The sequence below is a fragment of the Lathyrus oleraceus genome, chromosome 2 (assembly GCF_024323335.1).
Source record: "Lathyrus oleraceus cultivar Zhongwan6 chromosome 2, CAAS_Psat_ZW6_1.0, whole genome shotgun sequence".
NCBI lineage: Eukaryota > Viridiplantae > Streptophyta > Magnoliopsida > Fabales > Fabaceae > Lathyrus > Lathyrus oleraceus.
The window spans coordinates 211719090-211732681 of record NC_066580.1 but is presented as its reverse complement, the minus strand read 5'-3'; the positions used below and the strand labels follow the sequence as shown (position 1 = coordinate 211732681).

The window sequence follows — 13592 nt, the reverse complement described above, 5'->3', positions numbered from 1 at the left end:
CACATTGCTTGCTATTCTTGTTGTGAAATGATGATGCTTAATCCAAAATTCTTGAAATTTTTTATGTGTAAACTAGAGACCCTTAGGGACATTTTGGGTTTGAGTTTGTGATTTTATCATTCATGGTTTGTGAGATATGCTATGATCAATCTAGGTGTGACAATGTGTGTCACACCATTTCTTGTCCAACTTGTGGAATTTCTTTACCTTGCCATATGAACTCAAAATGACCTGAATTTTTGGATGTTGACTCTTCTGGACGTTAGGTTTGAGTGTGAATTTTTGTGGATTTTTGATTGCATTTCCAATTTGTTTGAGAATTTCCTTTCTGTTTGACCAATTGTGGATCTTTTGTGAGTCATGATCTTATTTGATTTGTGAAATTCTTGATATGTATTGGATGGACTTGAAATTTTGTGGAGTGATTCTAGACACATTGAAGTTTGTCATGGCTTTGATTTGGTTCATTTATATTATGCCAATTCTGTTTTATGCTTGCTTGAAGTTGATGTATGATTTGGTGCCTTGTATGAGCTTGTATATGCATACCTTGACTTATGGATTTTATTTGACTTGCTTCCAATTGTCCAAATGGCTTGAAATTTGGTGTGTAGATCATGTTGTGAATGTTGTTTGACCATGAATTTTTTGGGGATTTATTGAAATGTTTGTGAGTTGATTTGAATTGGATCTTTCTGTTTGGTCCTATGAAGTTCTAAATTGCATGCTTTGTACTCTTTGCCTCATGAAATGATATTGGTTGATGATATGAATGTGAGACCACTTGGATTTGTTTCTTATTTGATTTATCTTGATTTTTGATAATTTTCATGTTCTGTTTTGGTTTATTGCTCCCATTTTGACCCTAGGCCATGTCCTAGTGGTTAGGACTTAATGTTTGAGCTTTGTTTCAAGTCAAAGAGCACAATTGCTTATACTTGATGATGTGCACTCAATTGGAGTTGGTCCATTGCTTGTTTATGACTAACCTTGAGTTTGTTTTGTAGGCTTTGAGACTTGTACTTAGGCCTTGTGGATTGCACCTTTGTGCATTGCTTTGCTTGTTTGTCTGTTTATGTACAGTTAACTGTTAACTTGTAATTGTCTGTTTGACTGTTTGAGCTGTGTACTGACTGAGTTAGATTGATTTCAGGTACATTAGTTACTATAGTTCATTGTGAACTTGCTTGTGCTGTTGCTTGGTTGTATAAACCATTTGAGGTATAACATTTCTTCTCCATGTAGTCTGGAAGACCTGGCCTGTTACTTGGCCAGGCACCTGTCTGAAGTCCTCCTTAAGAGGCAATGCTTGTGATTGTTTATCTTTGTGCCAAGCAGGAAAAGACCTTTGTTAAGGCAATTGGCAGATACAAGAGATGTGCAATCCATCTCCTGCTATTCAGTCAAGTCATCCCTTTGCTCACACTACTGTGTTGATGCATTGTGGATAGTAACCCAAGATCCTTGTACAGTTGTACAGTTGAGTTAGTGTCATAAGTGTAGAAGGGTTCCCACTTTCTGAACCCACACTTCTTTGTCTGAAGCTCTCCCTGGCCAGGGATAAGAGCTGTGAGGCACACCCCTCACTTCCTATTTCATCTGCTTCACCCTAACTCTCAATGTTAGGGTTAAGAGCTAACATCACCTGATACAGTTGGCTTGCTTTTGCAGCCTAACCCTTTGTGTGAGCCCACTTTGTCTGTATATAGTGTGTGCTAATTGTGTATGTTTGCTTGGTTTTGATTATGCTTGTATGCTTTGCTTTTCCTGTTTAGGATAGCTTGCAGCCTGTGCAAGTTATATAGCAACCTTAACTTAGGGATGATATGCATGATAACATCTAGGCTCGAGTCATAGTCTCCCTAGTTGTGTCTCCCTCTGTATCTGGTTAGGCTAGTCTTTCTCCCCTGTTCAGGGGAACTACGTTGCCCTGATCCTCATACCAGATGAGGTACGTAGGCAGGAGGTCGTACGAGATCTCTCCGGGCACCCTTTTTCTTTTTGTGTGTGTTTGCTTGACAGTTACTAGGCTCGAGTGCCAGACTCCTTAGTAACTTGTTGTTTGTTTCCTTCTTGTGTGTTAGGATATGGATGTAAGCCCAGCGATTGGCAGTCCGTATCCTATTTGTGTTTGTTGTGTGCTTGGAGCCCGATATAAGTCCATCAAGTGGCATTTGGTTTCCAGTGTGGGTTTGTTTGGTTCGGAGTCTGATGTAAGCCCAGCGATTGGCATTCGGTTTCCATGTTTGCCTGTTTGTTTTGACGTCTCAGCGTCTGTGCGTGTGTTTTGTTTGGCGTGCGTGAGCCAAACTACGGTAGCTCTGATTCTCGTTCCAGACGAGATACGTAGGCATAGGATGCGATATCCTAGCGAGCCCGTTCCCCTCTTCTTCCACCTGTGTTTGATCCAGTGTGTGTGTATGATGTTTGTTTTAGCAACCTTTTCTCTCCTTTTGAGCGTGGATCCCGTCGAGTACGACGGATGCGTAGGGGTGCTAATACCTTCCCTTCGCATAACCGACTCCCGATCCCATTCTCTTTGGTCGCGAGACCATGTCTTTCCCAGGTTTACTTCGAGCGTTTCCTTTCCCTCTTTTGGGATAAATAACGCACGGTGGCGGCTCTGTGTTGTTTTTGTTTCTGCCCGCCGGTTGTTTTTCGCGGATGCGACAAGGAGGAAAGTGATATAGAAGTGAGTGATGAATTGTCTCGTCTTCTTGAGCAAGATGAAAATATTATTCAGCCGTTTGAAGAGAAGATTGAGCTAGTCAACTTGGGTTCCGAGGATGATGTAAAGGAAGTCAAGATTGGGTCTCGATTGTGTCCAGATGCTAAGAAGGGGTTGATTGATCTTCTTCGAGAATATTCAGATGTGTTTGCTTGGTCTTATCAAGACATGTCTGGTTTGGATTCTAAGATTGTGGAGCATAGATTGCCGTTGAAGCCATAATGCCCGCCAATCAAACAGAAGTTGAGAAGAACGCATCCTGATATGGCTGTGAAGATCAAAGAGGGAGTTCAGAAATAGATTGATGTCGGTTTCCTTGTGACCGCTGAGTATCCGTAATGGGTGGCCAACATTGTGCCAGTGCCAAAGAAAGATGGAAAATTCTGCATGTGTGTCGATTATAGAGATTTGAATAAAGCCAGTCCGAAAGATGATTTCCCTCTGCCACACATTGATATGTTGGTAGACAATCCTGCTAAATTCAAAGTCTTTTCGTTTATGAATGGATTTTCCGGGTATAATCAGATTAAGATGGCACCCGAAGATATGGAGAAGACCACATTCATTACACCCTGGAGAACATTCTGTTATAGAGTGATGCCTTTCAGTCTAAAGAATGCTGGTTCGACTTACTAGAGAGCAATGACTACTCTTTTTCATGATATGATGCATAAAGAGATTGAAGTTTATGTCGATGACATGATTGCTAAATCAATTGATGAAGAGGAACATGTTGAGCAGTTGTTGAAGTTATTCCAGTGTTTGAGGAAGTATAAACTCCGCTTGAATCCCAATAAGTGTACTTTTGGTGTTCGTTCTAGTAAGTTGTTGGGCTTTATTGTCAGCGAGAAGGGTATTGAAGTTGATCCTGCCAAGGTCAAAGCAATACAAGAGATGCCTGCGCCCAAAACTGAGAAGCAAGTCAGAGGTTTTCTCGGCCGTTTCAATTATATTTCCAGATTCATTTCCCACATGACTGCCACATGTGCGCCTATATTCAAGCTTCTTCGGAAAAACCAGTCTTGTGATTGGACCGAAGACTGCCAGAAAGCTTGTGATAGTATCAAGGAATATTTGCTTGAACCTTCGATTTTGTCTCCACCTGTTAAAGGAAGACCGTTGATCATGTATTTGACTGTGCTAGAAGATAGTATGTGTTGTGTTCTTGGTCAACAAGATGAGACTGGGAAGAAAGAATTTGCAATTTACTACCTTAGTAAGAAGTTCACCGACTGTGAGACTCGGTATTCAATGCTTGAGAAGACTTGTTGCGTATTGGCTTGGGCTGCTAAGCGTCTGCGCCAATATATGTTGAATCATACCACTTGGTTGATATCCAAAATGGATCCAATCAAGTACATATTTGAGAAGCCTGCTTTAACTAGGAGGATTGCCCGTTGGCAGATGTTATTATCAGAGTATGATATCGAATACCGATCTCAGAAAGCGATCAAAGGTAGTATCTTGGCTGACCATTTGGCTCACCAACCAATCGAAGATTATCAGTCAGTACAGTATGATTTTCCCGATGAAGAAATTTTGTACTTGAAAATGAAAGATTGTGATGAACCATTGCTTGAAGAAGGGCCAAAACCTGGTTCCCATTAGGGCATGGTATTTGATGGAGTTGTTAATCAATATGGAAACGGCATTGGGGCAGTGATCATTACTCCTCAAGGCACGCATCTATCCTTTACAGCTAGATTGACTTTCAAGTGTACAAATAACATGGCAGAATATGAAGCTTGCATTATGGGGCTGAAGAGGCCATGAATCTCAGAATCAAGTATTTGGATGTCTTCGGTGATTCCGCTTTGGTTTTGAATCAGATCAAAGAAGAATGGGAGACAAACCAACCCGGTTTGATACCATATAGAGATTATGCGAGGAGAATTTCAACTTTCTTTACAAAGGTTGAGTTTCATCATATCCCTCGAGATGAAAACCGGATGGCAGATGCTCTTGCAACGTTGGCATCAATGATTGTAGTGAAGTTCCCAATTTATCTGTGATGCGTCTTGATAGGCCAGCTCATGTGTTTGCTGTTGAAGAGATCAAAGACGAGAAGTCGTGGTATTACGACATCAAATGTTTCCTCCAAAGTCAGATTTACCCGCCTGGGGCATCTTTGAAAGATAAGAAGACTTTGAGATGATTAGCCGATAATTTCTACTTGAATGGTGATACAATGTACAAGAGAAACTTCGACATGGTTTTGCTCAGATGCGTGGATAGACACGAAGTAGACTTGTTGATGACCGAAGTGCATGAAGGTTTCTTTGGTACTCATTCCAATGGACATGCAATGGCGAAGAAGATGTTGCGAGCAGGTTACTATTGACTGACAATGGAATCTGACTGTTGCAAATTGTCGTACCCCAAAATTTGCCCTCCCCTTTTCACTTTTCCTCTAACTTACGACTTGAAATTTATTTGCGCATATTCATGCTTCATTCATATACTTTCATACTGGCATTAGCCAATCCATAGATTCAAAGTCGGTGATTGATTGAAACCCTAATTATAAAATTTGAATTTAATTAATTTTTATTGGTTTTGAATTTTAAATCAATTTTTAGATTAGTTTTAAAATTATCTTAAATCCAATGCCCATTTTTAAATCGTTTTTAATTAGCCCTATTCAATCATTCATAATTTTCAATTTTGTAAACATTTCTATTTTTAAAGTGTTACTTTAATTCAATTTGAAATCACATGTTAATTTTGTTTCCATTCAATTTTCAAAGTCATACTTAGAGTCATTTATTCAAATACTCATTAATATAAAAATTCACAATTGATACATATATATGATTCAATATTACATTCAAAGCCAATCAATTATTCCATTGATGACCATTCAAATCAAGAATTCCGATCATAATTCATTAATTTAATAGTTTTTTTTTCAATGCACTTAAACTTCCAGATATAATGCAAACTTCTCAAATAATTTTCAACACAATTTAATTATAAATGCATTCAATGCACAAAGTTGCACTATTTTTTCTAATCATATGTACAATGCACTTGTCTTATAATAACATTAATTCTAATTACAAATCAGAACCAAACACGGCTCATAATAGTGCATTTCAAGAAGATTACAACTAATTTCCCATTAATCAACATCCCATTACAAACCACAAACCAGATTTCAATTCCAAGATTACAAAAGATTTCATATTTTCATCCACAATTTCTATTCAAAGTCCCTTTATGCTTCAATTAGAAACACACATTCATATTCACAATAAAATTTATCAACAACTCACAAGAACCACTAATTTATACAAAAAAAAACTAAACTCCAACTAAATCTATTCCAAGCATGATGATCATAGCATTCCAAGTTTCTTCAAGTCCATTCCAAATGCTAGCAAATTTCAGTACGTGCCAAATTCCACTTTGCATCATGATTTCACCTGAAAAATAAATTGACATTCCAATTTCAAATTCAACTCATAGCATAACATTCAACTCAGTTTCCAAGTGAAGCATTCCATAATATTTAATCACTTTCCATGTTAATACAATTCAAATTTCATATCCAAACTTTTCCAATACATTTGATTAACCGAAACTACAACTCAAATTTCCATTTCACAATAACAGAATTCCATAACTCACCCGCCCTACTGGATTTTCTGAATTGTATCCTGCTTTAGGTTCCATAAATCACCTATAATACCAAGAAGAAAAGAACATCTTTAGATTCTCATTCATTTCCAAACATGGCATATTCATCAATGCTAATACATCACTAGCAATGCATTAGTAACCATACATCCAAAGAATTCATCCAAGCATACATTTAGCAATACATACCAAAGCACCATACATCTAATCCGATAACAGCCCCTGCATCAGATTAGCATAGTAGAATTTGGCTCGCATTAACAACCATCCATTATTTGAACATCCATGGCAATAATCATGCATTTGAAATTCCAAACATAACCTGCAAACCAATTCAGCAAGTTTAAGCCAATCTCAAATTAACCCCTAATTAATTTCATCACCAGGTAGCCCGTAACGGCAACACAATTACGGAAACATGATTCTTTCGCAGCAAATTAAAACAGCCATGGTAAGGACAACATAACTTCAATTATTCACATTTCAGTTTGTTTACCTCGTCGTATCCAACTAGAATTCCGCAGCAGCCATTAAGCTAACCCGTAACCAATAGGTCAATAACTCGCTTTGGGTTTCCAGCCAAACTTAATGCAAGAACCAGCTGTAGAATGGTCCGGTTCACTGTAATTCTGCACCAACAAGTTCATTCATATTTAGCACATGGCAGCTCACATAACAGAAAAATAACTTGTATCTGCAGAATGTCATAACAGGAAAAAACCCAACTAATTTCAACAAACTTCATTTATATCCAAATTGTAGTCTAATAAATAAACAGAAGCTTGAACTAACCTACAACCTCCTCCTAACAGGATTTCTAAACTAACCAATTCACTAACTGAATCCTTCAACCTAACTAACTTATAACAAACTAATATATTTGAAACTAACTGAGATAGGTCTTTCATTTTCACTTACTTCATTAACCAATAACAGAATTGACAAATTTAACTCTAATAGAACTCCTAACAACCTGCCCGAAGCTAACTGACCTGCCCGCCTTTCGTTGCCTGATTTGGTTACAACTTCTAAACTATATAAACACTCCTCACAACCACCAGGGGAGGGTTAGATTCTTCATATTCCAAGCTTCCCCTTCACTCTCCCAAGCTCCAACCTTCTTCTTCATCTCATTCAATCTTCACCACCATTCTCCCTCAAATCTGCTCCAGTCCAATCTCCATCTTCAACGGAATTTCTGCATTCTTCATCCTTAATTGCGGCTGAGAAGCATTACTTTCAACATCACCTTCGTCATCATTTCTGCGTCGACCTGCAACCACAACACAACTCACACAAACAGAATCTGAATCAAAGCGCGAATAGGAAAGGAGAACGGGAGTAGAAGAGGAAAGAATCTGATACCTAATTTCGTCGAAGGTTCACGCGCCAATACGATTTGGTTATAGGTCATTTTCGGTGATGGATTCTGCAATTCCAAGTCGACAAAGACGATGTTGAAATTGAGAAGAAGGAGACTCGAAACAGAAGCAGAAAAACAAAGAGAAGACAATTAAGGTGAAGGGCCTGCTTGAAACACTTTTCAATTTTAGTTCTTAAAATTTGTTTTTCAAATCTATTTTAAAAAACTATTTTTAAGAAAAAAATTAACAAAAAATTTATTTGATAAAGTAATTTTTAAAAACTGTTTTAAAAATATAAAAATGAAAAAACTTATTTGATAATCTAATCTTTTAAAATCACATTAACGTTATAAATGAAAATTATTAATTTTTTATGTTTTTTCTTCAAGTTTTATAATACTAAAAACTAAAAAGTGAGAAGCAAAACACAACTAAACTGTTTCACTTTTTTACTTTTAAAAACTGGAAAAATAGAAAAGAGTTTTTAAAAACACTTTTACAAAACATTATATTCAAACAAGTTTTTAAATTTTAAATTTTCAAAAACTAAAAAAGAGTTTTTAAGATGCATTTCAAACGGGCCCTAAGTCTCCGCGTCCCTTCAATCCGGTGAGTATCGCTCACTGCAATCTGCTTTTATTTCCGTTGTTCTGCGTTGCGATTCCATTTTCGTTTTGATTGCCTTAAGATTAGGCTCCATTAAAAGGGTGGTTAGATGAACATCACCGCAATCCATGAGTTCTAAAACGCGATTTCGTGAACCGATGCAATTCGCGGCGCCGCAAGTTACTTCGCGTTTTCTTTATTGTGCGAGTGTTGGTGTTTCCGCGTGGTATCATGGGCGATGATTCTTCTTTCCTCTATTCAACACTTTGGACCTACCTTAGTTCGTTCTTAGAAAGCGGTTTTGGTCCAAAGCTCAAAATGGAATGTTACTGTGCGCACCCTCCTCCAAGACTGCACCCCTGTTTCGTTGCAATCCTAGTATGACAATGATGGGCCTTTGCTGCAAGGCCCATCCGAATTCCCTTTCTATTGTCTTGAATCTGGGCCAATTTTCACCTTGTTGGGCTTCAGGCTCAACCAATGAATAGGATGTGAGTTTAGATTTAAGCCTTGGTTCATTAGATTTTGTTGACATGATTAAAACTTAGCTAGAGTAATTAGGAATTAATTCTAGGTTAGGAATTTAGTTCCATAGTTTAACTAGGATTTAGAAGTATTATTAGGATTTAGGATAATTGTTAATTGGATTAGAAATTAGAATTTAATTAGAATTTTTTGGTTTACTAGATTTTGTGGAAATATTAAAATTGGTATTTGTTTTGGGAATTTAACTTTAACCAACGTTTAGGATTTAGAAATAATTCTTAATTTGACTTTCATACGTATAAATTTAACACTTTGTAAAAAGACTATTTTACCCTTTTATGGTTTATTTTGGTTTTAACCATGAATACACATTTCTTTAGGGTTAGGACTTTTACATAGAATTTTGAATCAAGAGTTGCGATTAATTATAATATGTACCCTTAGGATAATTTGATTAACTCTAACCTTTAGATTAGGTTCTAATCTAGTTTCTTAAATCATTACAAACTCATGATTAAATTGATCAAAAGCAATTTTGATTAATTAAATCCTTTGAACTTATATAATCCCACAGTCTAAATTGTGTGACCAAAAGACCATTGGTCACTTAATAAGACTTTTCTTCCAAGCTGTGGAGCTCAAGGCATCAAGACAAGATCTTCAATCAAGGCATCCTCAGCCATACTAAGCAGCGGATTATACAAGACAAAATCAAAGGTCAACACTTGGTAAATACGATTCAAATTGTACGAAACGAGCCTTAAGTAATAAGGAATGATGAGAAGGAGTCTATCCTACCCTTGTCTAGAGCGACTTTGCATATGGGGATTCAAAGCGTTCACCCTTATTCATAGACTTTAGTACGATACGAATCGATTAAACTACCAAGTCTTCTTCATACAAGTTCAATATCAACACAAGGATCAACGACAAAGGTTCTTCACCAACAACTTGTCAGTCAAGAGAAGTATCATGCGCTTCGAGTCTTAAGTAATGAGGAATGATGAGAGGGAGCCTCTCCTACCCTTGTCTAGAGCGACTTTGCGTATGGGGCGTATGCCCAAAATATTCAAAGCGTTCTCCCTTATTCATAGACTTTAGTGTGATTCCTGTCAATCGACTATCAAGTATCTTATCATTTCATTCTCCATTCCATTCTAATCAATTCAATCTCAATCACCCATTTCTTCTTGCCTCTAATCAATTTATTTTCAGCCGCAGTAGGCTGAACTACGAAAGCTCTGATTTCCTTATTGCACTATAAGGATACGTAGGCAGAAGAACCCAGATTCTTCGCGAGCTACCTTATTTATCAATATACCTTATCTACCCCTATCTCATTTATCAATCTATTCTATGTAACGATCAATCATTCAATCCTCATTCAGTTCATACAAGGATCCCATACCCATTTCTCAATCAATAGCTTCATGCATTGCCTATCAGTTCAGACTATGCCTTACTTTGCTTCTTGCCCTCAAGGTGCAGACCTTGGCAACTTCTTTTAGCCCATGGAGTTCAGACTCTGGCTTTGCTTTTTGCCCTCAAGGTACAGACCTTGGCGACTTCTTTTAGCCCATGGAGTTCAGACTCTGGTTTTGCTTCTTCCCCTCAAGGTACAGACCTTGGCAAACCCCTTTAGCCCATAGAGTCCAGACTCTAGCTTTATTCTTTGCCCATAAAATACAGATCTTGGCATCCTCCCCCTGTTGAGTTCAGACTCTGGCTATCCTAAATTGTCTATATAGTTCAGACATTGACATGTTATTCTACCTTACAGTTCAGACGTTGGCATTCTTTTATCCAGTCCATGGAGTTCAGACTCTGGCAACCTTTGACATTGACTCCAAGTTCAAACCTTGACATTATACCTTTGTTACTCCCTTTCAGTTCAGGCTCTGGGAATCCATTCTTGGCCTTGTATTTAATTCAGACTATGGCACTCATCTATCTTGCCCTATGGAGTTCAGACTCTGACAATATCTCATTTATCCTTGTGGTTAATTACCATCATCGGTCAGTACCACGTCTATGCTTGTTAAGCAATCTACCTCGCCTTTGGGCAATCCTATCGAATCTCTCTTTCGTTTCAGCCCTAGTGGGCTGAACTACGATTGCTCTGATTTTCTCATTGCACGATTAGAATTCGTAGGCACGAGGATGTGAATCCTCCGTGAGCATACTTATTTATCACTCCTGCCCTAGGGCGTTCTTCCATTCATCTCCATGATACATTCGTATACTACCTTCATTCACTTCATGTGATATATCTATTATTTGAGCCAAATACACTATACCTTTGTGCTCCATCTTATACCACTTTTTATGAACCAAGAGCTGATTTGTTTGTCTTGTCAGACCCTGTAGCTTAGACAAACATCTCCTTAATTACTTTGCAACCGTACTTAGGAAACCCTTTCTTTTCGGTTACTCCAATACAGTGACACCATGTCTTAGACCCCTCACTTGTTGGTTCACGCCAGTTTTACTCTTGGGTTCATATTTTCACCCCTTGTTAGAGTTCAAACAACATTATTCTTTGGTTCAAACCATACTTCTATCACACTCCTTTCCACCTCCTGCGTCTAGTTCATTGAACTACGAAGCTCTAAATTCCTCATTGCACTATGAGGATACGTAGGCATGAGGGCCCTAATCCTCACCGAGCACTTTATCTATTTCTCTTCCTTTCCCTTCATTCTTTTGCGAGTAATCTTAGATCTAACACCTATTTGAGCGAGAACAATCAAAACGGTTCCCATGGAGTACCATGGATGTTTGGGGTGTTAATATCTTCCCATTGCATAACCGACTTCCTTACCCAGTATATCTCTTTTCCCCCTGGTTTTATCGATGTTTTCCCTTCCCTTTGGGGATAAATAAAGTTCTATGGCGACTCTGTTGTATGTTCGAGCGTGCGATACGTTCGGGTATATATCCGCTAGCTTCAGTTGGAGACTCTGCTGGGGATATTTGCTTCTGGGAGCATTTCCTAGTCGCTAAAAGGAGTCGAGCCTAGTTTTGTTTGCTTTCTTAGCTTGCTTAGGTGTTTATCTTTGCGCTTTACTCGCTTTATCATTATATTCATTTGCTATATATTAGGGATATTATCTGTTATACTCTCTGTTGGGTTGGGTTATTGATTACATGAGAGAGAAGCTCTATACCCGAGCTTGAGTACATACACATGATAGAAACATGACTAGAGTCGTGTTTGACCTCCGTGGAGTTATTCCGCGATTATGGTTGACACGAGACGCCACACCTATAGTAGATCATTTTGGGAGCATCATTGTCCGACGAGTCATTCGTCCAAGGCAATGGTATCTCGAAATGGGTTGTTGACTCTAGGAACCTTTTAGGTTGCCTTGAAGACTAGAACCTACCTGTAAGGGGGATATGGGATTTTTCTGTAGGAAACCATAGCCTCTACATACCTTATTCTCATGGACGTCGAACCTTTGACCCTGCATCAGGCAGTATGCGCAGATTATCTAGATTGTTTTATGCTGTTGACATACTCTATTGCATATCATTATTGCATTGCTGCATATATGCCGGAATTTTGACCCTGAATTATTATAACCACTGTTGATTTGAATCCATTGGTATTGCATAATTATTTGCATTTCATCCCCAACATGTGCATTTATGCATCGACATTTCATCACTATCAACCAGAAAAAGCTCACCTTGTCCTTTCTCCAGCCTGAAAGACGACGACTCTTTGACACCACTACCTCACAAGGGCTAACAAATCGAGAATTATGGTGGATCTGGAACAAGAGAATGCTACCTATAGGGAAACTTTGGCTCAAGTCCAAAACAAAATTGACACCTTCCAAGGTAACATGAACACTATATTGGAGTACCTTCAAGCTCAGAAGGCCACTACCTCCACTTCCGCTGCCAATCCTGCTTCTGTTGTAGTTACTGATGATATTGCCGTCACCGCTTCTGTCGATGTTGTTGTGGACATTGTGGTTCAACCTGTGAGCCAACCTATTTGTCAGCCAGGTCCTAGTAGGCATGCCATTGCCTATCCCTGGGGGTTGCCTCTGAATTTTACTCCCTAAGCTGCTAATGGGAATGCTTTTGTGCCATACCAACCGTTTGCTGTTCATCCTACCAATGGGAACCCTGTTGCCAATCCTTGGGGCATGACCACTCTTTCTCCTCAAATGGTTAATGTTAACAACTATGAGATCCTCCCAGAACAGGCTCTTCAAGCTTCTGCACCAGCGATTGTTGAGACTCCTAATAACAACAAAGATGAATGCAGAGGTCCTACCCTCCACTTCGGTCTTCCTCCTCGAGCTACTCAACCTACTGTTCAGAATTTCAATCATGGTGTTCAGATACCTCCTCCTCATCCTGGGGCATCTTCTGTTGTAGCACCTCCATTTGTGTATCCTGGGGCACCCTATGCTCCATACCAGAATCAGTATGGTCAGACTGTTGGTCAGACGGTGAATCCTGGTTTGATATATCCTCAAGGGTATCCTCAGTTCGCTTCTACTCCAGTTATTTCTCAGACGACTTCTCAGCGTGTTCAAATTCCCAATCATCAAGTTAATCCTCAACCTTCCAATCATAATGTTGTTGGTTCAGATTATCAGTTACTAGATGAAAGGATCAGAGCCATTGAAGGTTTCTCTATGTATGGTTCGGATGCTAAGGACTTATGTCTAGTTCCTAATGTGGTGCTTCCTCCTAAGTTCAAAGTATCAGACCTGCCAAAATATAAGGGTTTGAGTTGTCCAGGAAGT

The 13592-nt window shown here is 38.7% G+C and overlaps 1 long non-coding RNA gene across 2 annotated transcripts; it reads right to left on the bottom strand.

Annotated features, from left to right (window-relative positions):
* Positions 1 to 5789: 5789 nt before the first annotated feature.
* On the bottom strand, positions 5790 to 7912 carry LOC127118926 (uncharacterized). 2 transcript variants are annotated; one of them, XR_007802453.1, is made up of 6 exons: positions 7733 to 7912; positions 7341 to 7640; positions 6864 to 6996; positions 6557 to 6689; positions 6359 to 6410; positions 5790 to 6153 (listed from the first exon to the last, which is right to left on the bottom strand). It is a non-coding gene; the product is annotated as an uncharacterized LOC127118926 (long non-coding RNA). The 2 variants fall into 2 exon arrangements; XR_007802452.1 differs by having other exon boundaries at positions 7360 to 7640; positions 7733 to 7911.
* Positions 7913 to 13592: the final 5680 nt, after the last annotated feature.